At 39.8% G+C, this 15455-nt stretch overlaps 6 non-coding genes across 6 annotated transcripts; all 6 read right to left on the bottom strand.

Moving 5' to 3' along the window:
* Window positions 1–196: 196 nt before the first annotated feature.
* On the bottom strand, window positions 197–269 carry TRNAR-UCG (transfer RNA arginine (anticodon UCG)). The gene has a single exon. It is a non-coding gene; the product is annotated as a tRNA-Arg (tRNA).
* Window positions 270–4092: 3823 nt separating this feature from the next.
* On the bottom strand, window positions 4093–4165 carry TRNAR-CCU (transfer RNA arginine (anticodon CCU)). Its single transcript has one exon. It is a non-coding gene; the product is annotated as a tRNA-Arg (tRNA).
* A 2383-nt stretch (window positions 4166–6548) lies between these two features.
* Window positions 6549–6621, bottom strand: TRNAR-UCG (transfer RNA arginine (anticodon UCG)). Its single transcript has one exon. It is a non-coding gene; the product is annotated as a tRNA-Arg (tRNA).
* A 647-nt stretch (window positions 6622–7268) lies between these two features.
* Window positions 7269–7341, bottom strand: TRNAR-CCU (transfer RNA arginine (anticodon CCU)). The gene has a single exon. It is a non-coding gene; the product is annotated as a tRNA-Arg (tRNA).
* Window positions 7342–8136: 795 nt separating this feature from the next.
* TRNAR-UCU (transfer RNA arginine (anticodon UCU)) lies at window positions 8137–8209 on the bottom strand. The gene has a single exon. It is a non-coding gene; the product is annotated as a tRNA-Arg (tRNA).
* A 1515-nt stretch (window positions 8210–9724) lies between these two features.
* TRNAR-UCG (transfer RNA arginine (anticodon UCG)) lies at window positions 9725–9797 on the bottom strand. The gene has a single exon. It is a non-coding gene; the product is annotated as a tRNA-Arg (tRNA).
* Window positions 9798–15455: the final 5658 nt, after the last annotated feature.

Here is a 15455-nt window from a genome sequence, read left to right on the forward strand (position 1 = left end):
TGCGTCGGCATAGAAGCACTTTTTAATGCCACTAAAATGCACAAGTAGTTAGACTGAAGATGCAACCTGAATGAGTTTACAGTATGTACTCCACTTTATTAATGATTAGTAATGAGAAAGTGAGGACTACAAGAGTATTGGAAAAGACTTTTTCCACTCTGAATGTAAAGCAGATTGTGTGACAATTGGCCAAAAACGACCACGAAGGGACTCGAACCCTCAATCTTCTGATCCGAAGTCAGACGCCTTATCGATTAGGCCACGCGGTCATCCGTTCACCTGAGATGATTTTTATCATGTAGGTGGTATGCATGGATGGAGAACATATTATTGAAAGGTATTCAGGTTTACATCCCATAGTGTTCTTTCAGCTCTTTTCGCTGGAAGCACTTTTTTGGAATCTATATATTGAGAATTTTATGAGTACGATATGCTTTTGTTTTCCTTTTTGCATACAAACCTCTTTCCTCATGAGTTTAAAGCTCATTTGTATGCTCTACATAGCTCTGGACGTTTCCAGACGTGGAGTGAAACTGTTTTGAAAGTAGTACAAATTGCTCCTTCCTGCATATGCTAATTTTTCACACTCACATAGGTTGTATACGTTTTATGAATCCTGGCTTGACATATTCAAGTAGCTGAAAGCCTGTCACCACCTCTAGAAACAAGATTCACACCAATCCAATTCATATCATTTTTTTCAAAGGAATATGTTCTGGCCGGTCGAAAACGCATCTCACAAAAATAGGCATTTAAAAATCTACTTTGCAGTTTCAGAACACTAACATGACTGTGAAGTGTACACAAGTAAAATGGGACCGTTTCAAAGTACCTAATCTCTCATAAACTTCTGAGAGGAAGCATGTAATAAATCTACCTCATTTTCTGGAAAAGAAAGAGGGAGGATTTGTGTTATCACCTCAGATGGGACTTGAGCCCACAATCCCTAGATTAGGAGGCCAGTGCCTTATCCTTTAGGCCACTGAGGCACACATGCACAGCTCTTTTCTAGAGGCATTATTTAAATGTATTCTATGGTCAGACACCGGTGTGTGCACACAGGGCATATCTCACTTCTCTCTATAAGTAAACTTCCCATTTTCATCCTCTTCCATCCCCGACTTTAACGCTCTCTTCTATGCTATAATGGAGACTTTGCAATTTTAGCAAGTGGAGAGAAATTGGAGAACCACTTTCGACTCCACACTTCTTCTTCACTTACTTCTTTTCTCAATATACTGGGCTTAGAAAATGGTATCAAGCCATCCTTATCATCAGTAGGACACGGAAAGAGGCACTAAGTCTCCTAACCAAGTTCAACCACCCTCGGCAACTTAACCATTGCACTACAAATTAGGCAACGGGGGCATCAGCAAAGGCAGCCAATGTGCCGATCCTTTATACATTTTGTGTAGTACTTTTCTTACTCGGAGGCAAAATCAGCACTTTAACTGCCCAAATCATACAGATTTTACACATGTACCACTCTATGCACACATAGGCACACACCTTGCAGTTCTTCTACACACACTTAAGCTAAAACCCCATTGTGTCACATCAAAATTCTGCAAACCTATTACATATTCAGTGCGTCGGCATAGAAGCACTTTTTAATGCCACTAAAATGCACAAGTAGTTAGACTGAAGATGCAACCTGAATGAGTTTACAGTATGTACTCCACTTTATTAATGATTAGTAATGAGAAAGTGAGGACTACAAGAGTATTGGAAAAGACTTTTTCCACTCTGAATGTAAAGCAGATTGTGTGACCATTGGCCAAAAACGACCAGGAAGGGACTCGAACCCTCAATCTTCTGATCAGACGTCAGACGCCTTATCCATTAGGCCACGCGGTCATCCGTTCACCTGAGATGATTTTTATCATGTAGGTGGTATGCATGGATTGAGAACATATTATTGAAAGGTATTCAGGTTTACATCCCATAGTGTTCTTTCAGCTCTTTTCGCTGGAAGCACTTTTTTGGAATCTATATATTGAGAATTTTATGAGTACGATATGCTTTTGTTTTCGTTTTTGCATACAAACCTCTTTCCTCATGAGTTTAAAGCTCATTTGTATGCTCTACATAGCTCTGGACGTTTCCAGACGTGGAGTGAAACTGTTTTGAAAGTAGTACAAATTGCTCCTTCCTGCATATGCTAATTTTTCACACTCACATAGGTTGTATAAGTTTTATGAATCCTGGCTTGACCTATTCAAGTAGCTGAAAGCCTGTCACCACCTCTAGAAACAAGATTCACACCAATCCAATTCAAATCATTTTTTCCAAAGGAATATGTTCTGGACGGTCGAAAATGCATCTCACAAAAATAGGCATTTAAAAATATACTTTGCAGTTTCAGAACACTAACATGACTGTGAAGTGTACACAAGTAAAATGGGACCGTTACAAAGTACCTAATCCCTCATAAACTTCTGAGAGGAAGCATGTAATAAATCTACCTAATTTTCTGGAAAAGAAAGGGGGAGGAATTTTGTTATCACCTCAGATGGGACTCGAACCCACAATCCCTGGCTTAGGAGGCCAGTACCTTATCCATTAGGCCACTGAGACACACATGGATAGCTCTTTTCTAGAGGCATTATTTAGATGTATTCTATGGTCAGACACCGGTGTGTGCACACAGGGCATTTCTCACTTCTCTCTATAAGTAAACTTCCCATTTTCATCCTCTTCCATCCCCGACTTTAACGCTCTCTTCTATGCTATAATGGAGACTTTGCAATTTTAGCAAGTGGAGAGAAATTGGAGAACCACTTTCGACTCCACACTTCTTCTTCACTTACTTCTTTTCTCAATATACTGGGCTTAGAAAATGGTATCAAGCCATCCTTATCATCAGCAGGACACGGAAAGAGGCACCAAGTCTCCTAACCAAGTTCAACCACACTCTGCAACTTAACCATTGCACTACAAATTAGGCAACGGGGGCATCAGCAAAGGCAGCCAATGTGCCGATCCTTTATACATTTTGTGTAGTACTTTTCTTACTCGGAGGCAAAATCAGCACTTTAACTGCCCAAATCATACAGATTTTACACATGTAGCACTCTACGCACACATAGGCACACACCTTGCAGTTCTTCTACACACACTTAAGCTAAAAACCCATTCTGTCACGTCAAAATTCTTCAAACCTATTACATATTCAGTGCGTCGGCATAGAAGCACTTTTTAATGCCACTAAAATGCACAAGTAGTTAGACTAAAGATGCAACCTGAATGAGTTTACAGTATGTACTCCACTTTATTAATGATTAGTAATGAGAAAGTGAGGACTACAAGAGTATTGGAAAAGACTTTTTCCACTCTGAATGTAAAGCAGATTGTGTGACCATTGGCCAAAAACGACCACGAAGGGACTCGAACCCTCAATCTTCTGATCTGAAGTCAGACGCCTTATCCATTTGGCCACACGGTCATGCGTTCACCTGAGATGATTTTTATCATGTAGGTGGTATGCATGGATGGAGAAAATATTATTGAAAGGTATTCAGGTTTACATCCCATAGTGTTCTTTCAGCTCTTTTCGCTGGAAGCACTTTTTTGGAATCTATATATTGAGAATTTTATGAGTACGATATGCTTTTGTTTTCCTTTTTGCATACAAACCTCTTTCCTCATGAGTTTAAAGCTCATTTGTATGCTCTACATAGCTCTGGACGTTTCCAGACGTGGAGTGAAACTGTTTTGAAAGTAGTACAAATTGCTCCTTTGTGCATATGCTAATTTTTCACACTCACATAGGTTGTATAAGTTTTATGAATCCTGGCTTGACCTATTCAAGTAGCTGAAAGCCTGTCACCACCTCTAGAAACAAGATTCACACCAATCCAATTCAAATCATTTTTTCCAAAAGAATATGTTCTGGCCGGTCGAAAATGCATCTCACAAAAATAGGCATTTAAAAATCTACTTTGCAGTTTCAGAACACTAACATGACTGTGAAGTGTACACAAGTAAAATGGGACAGTTTCAAAGTACCTAATCCCTCATAAACTTCTGAGAGGAAGCATGTAATAAATCTACCTAATTTTCTGGAAAAGTAAGAGGGAGGATTTTTGTTATCACCTCAGATGGGACTTGAACCCACAATCCCTGGCTTAGGAGGCCAGTGCCTTATCCATTAGGCCACAGAGGCACACATTCATAGCTCTTTTCTAGAGGCATTATTTAAATGTATTCTATGGTCAGACACCGGTGTGTGCACACAGGGCATTTCTCACCTCTCTCTATAAGTAAACTTCCCATTTTCATCCTCTTCCATCCCCGACTTTAACGCTCTCGTCTATGCTATAATGGAGACTTTGCAATTTTAGCAAGTGGAGAGAAATTGGAGAACCACTTTCGACTCGACACTTCTTCTCCACTTACTTCTTTTCTCAATATACTGGGCTTAGAAAATGATATCAAGCCATCCTTATCATCAGTAGGACACGGAAAGAGGCACTAAGTCTCCTAACCAAGTTCAACCACACTCTGCAACTTAACCATTGCACTACAAATTAGGCAACGGGGGCGTCAGCAAAGGCAGTCAATGTGCCGATCCTTTATACATTTTGTGTAGTACTTTTCTTACTCGGAGGCAAAATCAGCACTTTAACTGCCCAAATCATACAGATTTTACACATGTACCACTCTATGCACACATAGGCACACACCTTGCAGTTCTTCTACACACTCTTAAGCTAAAACCCCATTGTGTCACGTCAAAATTCTGCAAACCTATCACATATTCAGTGCGTCGGCATAGAAGCACTTTTTAATGCCACTAAAATGCACAAGTAGTTAGACTGAAGATGCAACCTGAATGAGTTTACAGTATGTACTCCACTTTATTAATGATTAGTAATGAGAAAGTGAGGACTACAAGAGTATTGGAAAATACTTTTTCCACTCTGAAAGTAAAGCAGATTGTGTGACCATTGGCCAAAAACGACCACGAAGGGACTCGAACCCTCAATCTTCTGATCCGACGTCAGACGCCTTATCCATTAGGCCACACGGTCATCCGTTCACCTGAGATGATTTTTATCATGTAGGTGGTATGCATGGATGGAGAACATATTATTGAAAGGTATTCAGGTTTACATCCCATAGTGTTCTTTCAGCTCTTTTCGCTGGAAGCACTTTTTTGGAATCTATATATTGAGAATTTTATGAGTACGATATGCTTTTGTTTTCCTTTTTGCATACAAACCTCTTTCCTCATGAGTTTAAAGCTCATTTGTATGCTCTACATAGCTCTGGACGTTTCCATACGTGGAGTGAAACTGTTTTGAAAGTAGTACAAATTGCTCCTTCCTGCTTATGCTAATTTTTCACACTCACATAGGTTGTATAAATTTTATGAATCCTGGCTTGACCTATTCAAGTTGCTGAAAGCCTGTCACCACCTCTAGAAACAAGATTCACACCAATCCAATTCATATCATTTTTTCCAAAGGAATATGTTCTGGCCGGTCGAAAATGCATCTCACAAAAATAGGCATTTAAAAATCTACTTTGCAGTTTCAGAACACTAACATGACTGTGAAGTGTACACAAGTAAAATGGGACCGTTTCAAAGTACCTAATCTCTCATAAACTTCTGAGAGGAAGCATGTAATAAATCTACCTAATTTTCTGGAAAAGAAAGAGGGAGGATTTGTGTTATCACCTCAGATGGGACTTGAAACCACAATCCCTGGATTAGGAGGCCAGTGCCTTATCCTTTAGGCCACTGAGGCACACATGCACAGCTCTTTTCTAGAGGCATTATTTAAATGTATTCTATGGTCAGACACCGGTGTGTGCACACAGGGCATATCTCACTTCTCTCTATAAGTAAACTTCCCATTTTCATCCTCTTCCATCCCCGACTTTAACGCTCTCTTCTATGCTATAATGGAGACGTTGCAATTTTAGCAAGTGGAGAGAAATTGGAGAACCACTTTCGACTCCACACTTCTTCTTCACTTACTTCTTTTCTCAATATACTGGGCTTAGAAAATGGTATCAAGCCATCCTTATCATCAGTAGGACACGGAAAGAGGCACTAAGTCTCCTAACCAAGTTCAACCACACTCGGCAACTTAACCATTGCACTACAAATTAGGCAACGGGGGCATCAGCAAAGGCAGCCAATGTGCCGATCCTTTATACATTTTGTGTAGTACTTTTCTTACTCGGAGGCAAAATCAGCACTTTAACTGCCCAAATCATACAGATTTTACACATGTACCACTCTATGCACACATAGGCACACACCTTGCAGTTCTTCTACACACACTTAAGCTAAAAACCCATTCTGTCACGTCAAAATTCTGCAAACCTATTACATATTCAGTGCGTCGGCATAGAAGCACTTTTTAATGCCACTAAAATGCACAAGTAGTTAGACTGAAGATGCAACCTGAATGAGTTTACAGTATGTACTCCACTTTATTAATGATTAGTAATGAGAAAGTGAGGACTACAAGAGTATTGGAAAAGACTTTTTCCACTCTGAATGTAAATCAGATTGTGTGACCATTGGCCAAAAACGACCACGAAGGGACTCGAACCCTCAATCTTCTGATCCGAAGTCAGACGCCTTATCCATTAGGCCACGCGGTCATACGTCCACCTGAGATGATTTTTATCATGTAGGTGGTATGCATGGATGGAGAACATATTATTGAAAGGTATTCAGGTTTACATCCCATAGTGTTCTTTCAGCTCTTTTCGCTGGAAGCACTTTTTTGGAATCTATATATTGAGAATTTTATGAGTACGATATGCTTTTGTTTTCCTTTTTGCATACAAACCTCTTTCCTCATGAGTTTAAAGCTCATTTGTATGCTCTACATAGCTCTGGACGTTTCCAGACGTGGAGTGAAACTGTTTTGAAAGTAGTACAAATTGCTGCTTCCTGCATATGCTAATTTTTCACACTCACATAGGTTGTATAAGTTTTATGAATCCTGGCTTGACCTATTCAAGTAGCTGAAAGCCTGTCACCACCTCTAGAAACAAGATTCACACCAATCCAATTCAAATCATTTTTTCCAAAAGAATATGTTCTGGCCTGTCGAAAATGCATCTCACAAAAATAGGCATTTAAAAATCTACTTTGCAGTTTCAGAACACTAACATGACTGTGAAGTGTACACAAGTAAAATGGGACCGTTTCAAAGAACCTAATCCCTCATAAACTTCTGAGAGGAAGCATGTAATAAATCTACCTAATTTTCTGGAAAAGAAAGAGGGAGGATTTATGTTATCACCTCAGATGGGACTTGAACCCACAATCCCTGGCTTAGGAGGCCAGTGCCTTATCCATTAGGCCACTGAGGCACACATGCATAGCTCTTTTCTAGAGGCATTATTTGAATGTATTCTATGGTCAGACACCGGTGTGTGCACACAGGGCATTTCTCACTTCTCTCTATAAGTAAACTTCCCATTTTCATCCTCTTTCATCCCCGACTTTAACGCTCTCGTCTATGATATAATGGAGACTTTGCAATTTTAGCAAGTGGAGAGAAATTGGAGAACCACTTTCGACTCCACACTTCTTCTTCACTTACTTCTTTTCTCAATATACTGGGCTTAGAAAATGGTATCAAGCCATCCTTATCATCAGTAGGACACGGAAAGAGGCACTAAGTCTTGTAACCAAGTTCAACCACACTCTGCAACTTAACCATTGCACTACAAATTAGGCAACGGGGGCATCAGCAAAGGCAGCCAATGTGCCGATCCTTTATACATTTTGTGTAGTACTTTTCTTACTCGGAGGCAAAATCAGCACTTTAACTGCCCAAATCATACAGATTTTACACATGTACCACTCTATGCACACATAGGCACACACCTTGCAGTTCTTCTACACACACTTAAGCTAAAACCCCATTGTGTCACATCAAAATTCTGCAAACCTATTACATATTCAGTGCGTCGGCATAGAAGCACTTTTTAATGCCACTAAAATGCACAAGTAGTTAGACTGAAGATGCAACCTGAATGAGTTTACAGTATGTACTCCACTTTATTAATGATTAGTAATGAGAAAGTGAGGACTACAAGAGTATTGGAAAAGACTTTTTCCACTCTGAATGTAAAGCAGATTGTGTGACCATTGGCCAAAAACGACCACGAAGGGACTCGAACCCTCAATCTTCTGATCAGACGTCAGACGCCTTATCCATTAGGCCACGCGGTCATCCGTTCACCTGAGATGATTTTTATCATGTAGGTGGTATGCATGGATGGAGAACATATTATTGAAAGGTATTCAGGTTTACATCCCATAGTGTTCTTTCAGCTCTTTTCGCTGGAAGCACTTTTTTGGAATCTATATATTGAGAATTTTATGAGTACGATATGCTTTTGTTTTCCTTTTTGCATACAAACCTCTTTCCTCATGAGTTTAAAGCTCATTTGTATGCTCTACATAGCTCTGGACGTTTCCAGACGTGGAGTGAAACTGTTTTGAAAGTAGTACAAATTGCTCCTTCCTGCATATGCTAATTTTTCACACTCACATAGGTTGTATAAGTTTTATGAATCCTGGCTTGACCTATTCAAGTAGCTGAAAGCCTGTCACCACCTCTAGAAACAAGATTCACACCAATCCAATTCAAATCATTTTTTCCAAAGGAATATGTTCTGGACGGTCGAAAATGCATCTCACAAAAATAGGCATTTAAAAATATACTTTGCAGTTTCAGAACACTAACATGACTGTGAAGTGTACACAAGTAAAATGGGACCGTTACAAAGTACCTAATCCCTCATAAACTTCTGAGAGGAAGCATGTAATAAATCTACCTAATTTTCTGGAAAAGAAAGGGGGAGGAATTTTGTTATCACCTCAGATGGGACTCGAACCCACAATCCCTGGCTTAGGAGGCCAGTGCCTTATCCATAAGGCCACTGAGACACACATGGATAGCTCTTTTCTAGAGGCATTATTTAGATGTATTCTATGGTCAAACACCGGTGTGTGCACACAGGGCATTTCTCACTTCTCTCTATAAGTAAACTTCCCATTTTCATCCTCTTCCATCCCCGACTTTAACGCTCTCTTCTATGCTATAATGGAGACTTTGCAATTTTAGCAAGTGGAGAGAAATTGGAGAACCACTTTCGACTCCACACTTCTTCTTCACTTACTTCTTTTCTCAATATACTGGGCTTAGAAAATGGTATCAAGCCATCCTTATCATCAGCAGGACACGGAAAGAGGCACCAAGTCTCCTAACCAAGTTCAACCACACTCTGCAACTTAACCATTGCACTACAAATTAGGCAACGGGGGCATCAGCAAAGGCAGCCAATGTGCCGATCCTTTATACATTTTGTGTAGTACTTTTCTTACTCGGAGGCAAAATCAGCACTTTAACTGCCCAAATCATACAGATTTTACACATGTAGCACTCTACGCACACATAGGCACACACCTTGCAGTTCTTCTACACACACTTAAGCTAAAAACCCATTCTGTCACGTCAAAATTCTGCAAACCTATTACATATTCAGTGCGTCGGCATAGAAGCACTTTTTAATGCCACTAAAATGCACAAGTAGTTAGACTAAAGATGCAACCTGAATGAGTTTACAGTATGTACTCCACTTTATTAATGATTAGTAATGAGAAAGTGAGGACTACAAGAGTATTGGAAAAGACTTTTTCCACTCTGAATGTAAAGCAGATTGTGTGACCATTGGCCAAAAACGACCACGAAGGGACTCGAACCCTCAATCTTCTGATTCGAAGTCAGACGCCTTATCCATTAGGCCACACGGTCATGCGTTCACCTGAGATGATTTTTATCATGTAGGTGGTATGCATGGATGGAGAACATATTATTGAAAGGTATTCAGGTTTACATCCCATAGTGTTCTTTCAGCTCTTTTCGCTGGAAGCACTTTTTTGGAATCTATATATTGAGAATTTTATGAGTACGATATGCTTTTGTTTTCCTTTTTGCATACAAACCTCTTTCCTCATGAGTTTAAAGCTCATTTGTATGCTCTACATAGCTCTGGACATTTCCAGACGTGGAGTGAAACTGTTTTGAAAGTAGTACAAATTGCTCCTTCCTGCATATGCTAATGTTTCACACTCACATAGGTTGTATAAGTTTTATGAATCCTGGCTTGAACTATTCAAGTAGCTGAAAGCCTGTCACCACCTCTAGAAACAAGATTCACACCAATCCAATTCAAATCATTTTTTCCAAAAGAATATGTTCTGGCCGGTTGAAAATGCATCTCACAAAAATAGGCATTTAAAAATCTACTTTGCAGTTTCAGAACACTAACATGACTGTGAAGTGTACACAAGTAAAATGGGACAGTTTCAAAGTACCTAATCCCTCATAAATTTCTGAGAGGAAGCATGTAATAAATCTACCTAATTTTCTGGAAAAGTAAGAGGGAGGATTTTTGTTATCACCTCAGATGGGACTTGAACCCACAATCCCTGGCTTAGGATGCCAGTGCCTTATCCATTAGGCCACAGAGGCACACATGCATAGCTCTTTTCTAGAGGCATTATTTAAATGTATTCTATGGTCAGACACCGGTGTGTGCCCACAGGGCATTTCTCACCTCTCTCTATAAGTAAACTTCCCATTTTCATCCTCTTCCATCCCCGACTTTAACGCTCTCGTCTATGCTATAATGGAGACTTTGCAATTTTAGCAAGTGGAGAGAAATTGGAGAACCACTTTCGACTCGACACTTCTTCTCCACTTACTTCTTTTCTCAATATACTGGGCTTAGAAAATGATATCAAGCCATCCTTATCATCAGTAGGACACGGAAAGAGGCACTAAGTCTCCTAACCAAGTTCAACCACACTCTGCAACTTAACCATTGCACTACAAATTAGGCAACGGGGGCATCAGCAAAGGCAGTCAATGTGCCGATCCTTTATACATTTTGTGTAGTACTTTTCTTACTCGGAGGCAAAATCAGCACTTTAACTGCCCAAATCATACAGATTTTACACATGTACCACTCTATGCACACATAGGCACACACCTTGCAGTTCTTCTACACACACTTAAGCTAAAACCCCATTGTGTCACGTCAAAATTCTGCAAACCTATTACATATTCAGTGCGTCGGCATAGAAGCACTTTTTAATGCCACTAAAATGCACAAGTAGTTAGACTGAAGATGCAACCTGAATGAGTTTACAGTATGTACTCCACTTTATTAATGATTAGTAATGAGAAAGTGAGGACTACAAGAGTATTGGAAAAGACTTTTTCCACTCTGAATGTAAAGCAGATTGTGTGACCATTGGCCAAAAACGACCACGAAGGGACTCGAACCCTCAATCTTCTGATCCGACGTCAGACGCCTTATCCATTAGGCCACACGGTCATCCGTTCACCTGAGATGATTTTTATCATGTAGGTGGTATGCATGGATGGAGAACATATTATTGAAAGGTATTCAGGTTTACATCCCATAGTGTTCTTTCAGCTCTTTTCGCTGGAAGCACTTTTTTGGAATCTATATATTGAGAATTTTATGAGTACGATATGCTTTTGTTTTCCTTTTTGCATACAAACCTCTTTCCTCATGAGTTTAAAGCTCATTTGTATGCTCTACATAGCTCTGGACGTTTCCAGACGTGGAGTGAAACTGTTTTGAAAGTAGTACAAATTGCTCCTTCCTGCTTATGCTAATTTTTCACACTCACATAGGTTGTATAAATTTTATGAATCCTGGCTTGACCTATTCAAGTAGCTGAAAGCCTGTCACCACCTCTAGAAACAAGATTCACACCAATCCAATTCAAATCATTTTTTCCAAAAGAATATGTTCTGGCCGGTCGAAAATGCATCTCACAAAAATAGGCATTTAAAAATCTACTTTGCAGTTTAAGAACACTAACATGACTGTGAAGTGTACACAAGTAAAATGGGACCGTTTCAAAGTACCTAATCCCTCATAAACTTCTGAGAGGAAGCATGTAATAAATCTACCTAATTTTCTGGAAAAGAAAGAGGGAGGATTTATGTTATCACCTCAGAGGGGACTTGAACCCACAATCCCTGGCTTAGGAGGCCAGTGCCTTATCCATTAGGCCACTGAGGCACACATGCATAGCTCTTTTCTAGAGGCATTATTTAAATGTATTCTATGGTCAGACACCGGTGTGTGCACACAGGGCATTTCTCACTTCTCTCTATAAGTAAATTTCCCATTTTCATCCTCTTCCATCCCCGACTTTAACGCTCTCGTCTATGCTATAATGGAGACTTTGCAATTTTAGCAAGTGGAGAGAAATTGGAGAACCACTTTCGACTCGACACTTCTTCTTCACTTACCTCTTTTCTCAATATACTGGGCTTAGAAAATGGTATCAAGCCATCCTTATCATCAGTAGGGCACGGAAAGAGGCACTAAGTCTCCTAACCAAGTTCAACCACACTCTGCAACTTAACCATTGCACTACAAATTAGGCAACGGGGGCAGCAGCAAAGGCAGTCAATGTGCCGATCCGTTATACATTTTGTGTAGTACTTTTCTTACTCGGAGGCAAAATCAGCACTTTAACTGCCCAAATCATACAGATTTTACACATGTACCACTCTATGCACACATAGGCACACACCTTGCAGTTCTTCTACACACACTTAAGCTAAAACCCCATTGTGTCACGTCAAAATTCTGCAAACCTATTACATATTCAGTGCGTCGGCATAGAAGCACTTTTTAATGCCACTAAAATGCACAAGTAGTTAGACTGAAGATGCAACCTGAATGAGTTTACAGTATGTACTCCACTTTATTAATGATTAGTAATGAGAAAGTGAGGACTACAAGAGTATTGGAAAAGACTTTTTCCACTCTGAATGTAAAGCAGATTGTGTGACCATTGGCCAAAAACGACCACGAAGGGACTCGAACCCTCAATCTTTTGATCCGACGTTAGACGCCTTATCCATTAGGCCACGCGGTCATCCGTTCACCTGAGATGATTTTTATCATGTAGGTGGCATGCATGGATGGAGAACATATTATTGAAAGGTATTCAGGTTTACATCCCATAGTGTTCTTTCATCTCTTTTCGCTGGAAGCACTTTTTTGGAATCTATATATTGAGAATTTTATGAGTACGATATGCTTTTGTTTTCCTTTTTGCATACAAACCTCTTTCCTCATGAGTTTAAAGCTCATTTGTATGCTCTACATAGCTCTGGACGTTTCCAGACATGGAGTGAAACTGTTTTGAAAGTAGTACAAATTGCTCCTTCCTGCATATGCTAATTTTTCACACTCACATAGGTTGTATAAGTTTTATGAATCCTGGCTTGACCTATTCAAGTAGCTGAAAGCCTGTCACCACCTCTAGAAACAAGATTCACACCAATCCAATTCAAATCATTTTTTCCAAAAGAATATGTTCTGGCCGGTCGAAAATGCATCTCACAAAAATAGGCATTTAAAAATCTACTTTGCAGTTTCAGAACAATAACATGACTGTGAAGTGTACACAAGTAAAATGGGACAGTTTCAAAGTACCTAATCCCTCATAAACTTTTGAGAGGAAGCATGTAATAAATCTACCTAATTTTCTGGAAAAGTAAGAGGGAAGATTTTTGTTATCACCTCAGATGGGACTCGAACCCACAATCCCTGGCTTAGGAGGCCAGTGCCTTATCCATTAGGCCAAAGAGGCACACATGCATAGCTCTTTCTAGAGGCATTATTTAAATGTATTCTATGGTCAGACACCGGTGTGTGCACACAGGGCATTTCTCACTTCTCTCTATAAGTAAACTTCCCATTTTCATCCTCTTCCATCCCCGACTTTAACGCTCTCGTCTATGCTATAATGGAGACTTTGCAATTTTAGCAAGTGGAGAGAAATTGGAGAACCACTTTCGACTCGACACTTCTTCTTCACTTACTTCTTTTCTCAATATACTGGGCTTAGAAAATGGTATCAAGCCATCCTTATCATCAGTAGGACACGGAAAGAGGCACTAAGTCTCCTAACCAAGTTCAACCACACTCTGCAACTTAACCATTGCACTACAAATTAGGCAACGGGGGCATCAGCAAAGGCAGTCAATGTGCCGATCCTTTATACATTTTGTGTAGTACTTTTCTTACTCGGAGGCAAAATCAGCACTTTAACTGCCCAAATCATACAGATTTTACACATGTACCACTCTATGCACACATAGGCACACACCTTGCAGTTCTTCTACACACACTTAAGCTAAAACCCCATTGTGTCACGTCAAAATTCTGCAAACCTATTACATATTCAGTGCGTCGGCATAGAAGCACTTTTTAATGCCACTGAAATGCACAAGTAGTTAGACTGAAGATGCAACCTGAATGAGTTTACAGTATGTACTCCACTTTATTAATGATTAGTAATGAGAAAGTGAGGACTACAAGAGTATTGGAAAATACTTTTTCCACTCTGAATGTAAAGCAGATTGTGTGACCATTGGCCAAAAACGACCACGAAGGGACTCAAACCCTCAATCTTCTGATCCGACGTCAGACGCCTTATCCATTAGGCCACACGGTCATCCGTTCACCTGAGATGATTTTTATCATGTAGGTGGTATGCATGGATGGAGAACATATTATTGAAAGGTATTCAGGTTTACATCCCATAGTGTTCTTTCAGCTCTTTTCGCTGGAAGCACTTTTTTGGAATCTATATATTGAGAATTTTATGAGTACGATATGCTTTTGTTTTCCTTTTTGCATACAAACCTCTTTCCTCATGAGTTTAAAGCTCATTTGTATGCTCTACATAGCTCTGGACGTTTCCAGACGTGGAGTGAAACTGTTTTGAAAGTAGTACAAATTGCTCCTTCCTGCATATGCAAATTTTTCACACTCACATAGGTTGTATAAGTTTTATGAATCCTGGCTTGACCTATTCAAGTAGCTGAAAGCCTGTCACCACCTCTAGAAACAAGATTCACACCAATCCAATTCATATCATTTTTTCCAAAGGAATATGTTCTGGCCGGTCGAAAATGCATCTCACAAAAATAGGCATTTAAAAATCTACTTTGCAGTTTCAGAACACTAACATGACTGTGAAGTGTACACAAGTAAAATGGGACAGTTTCAAAGTACCTAATCCCTCATAAACTTCTGAGAGGAAGCATGTAATAAATCTACCTAATTTTCTGGAAAAGTAAGAGGGAAGATTTTTGTTATCACCTCAGATGGGACTCGAACCCACAATCCCTGGCTAAGGAGGCCAGTGCCTTATCCATTAGGCCAAAGAGGCACACATGCATAGCTCATTTCTAGAGGCATTATTTAAATGTATTCTATGGTCAGACACCGGTGTGTGCACACAGGGCATTTCTCACTTCTCTCTATAAGTAAACTTCCCGTTTTCATCCTCTTCCATCCCCGACTTTAACGCTCTCGTCTATGCTATAATGGAGACTTTGCAATTT

The sequence above is a fragment of the Triturus cristatus genome, chromosome 4_1 (assembly GCF_964204655.1).
Source record: "Triturus cristatus chromosome 4_1, aTriCri1.1, whole genome shotgun sequence".
Taxonomy (NCBI): Eukaryota; Metazoa; Chordata; class Amphibia; order Caudata; family Salamandridae; genus Triturus; species Triturus cristatus.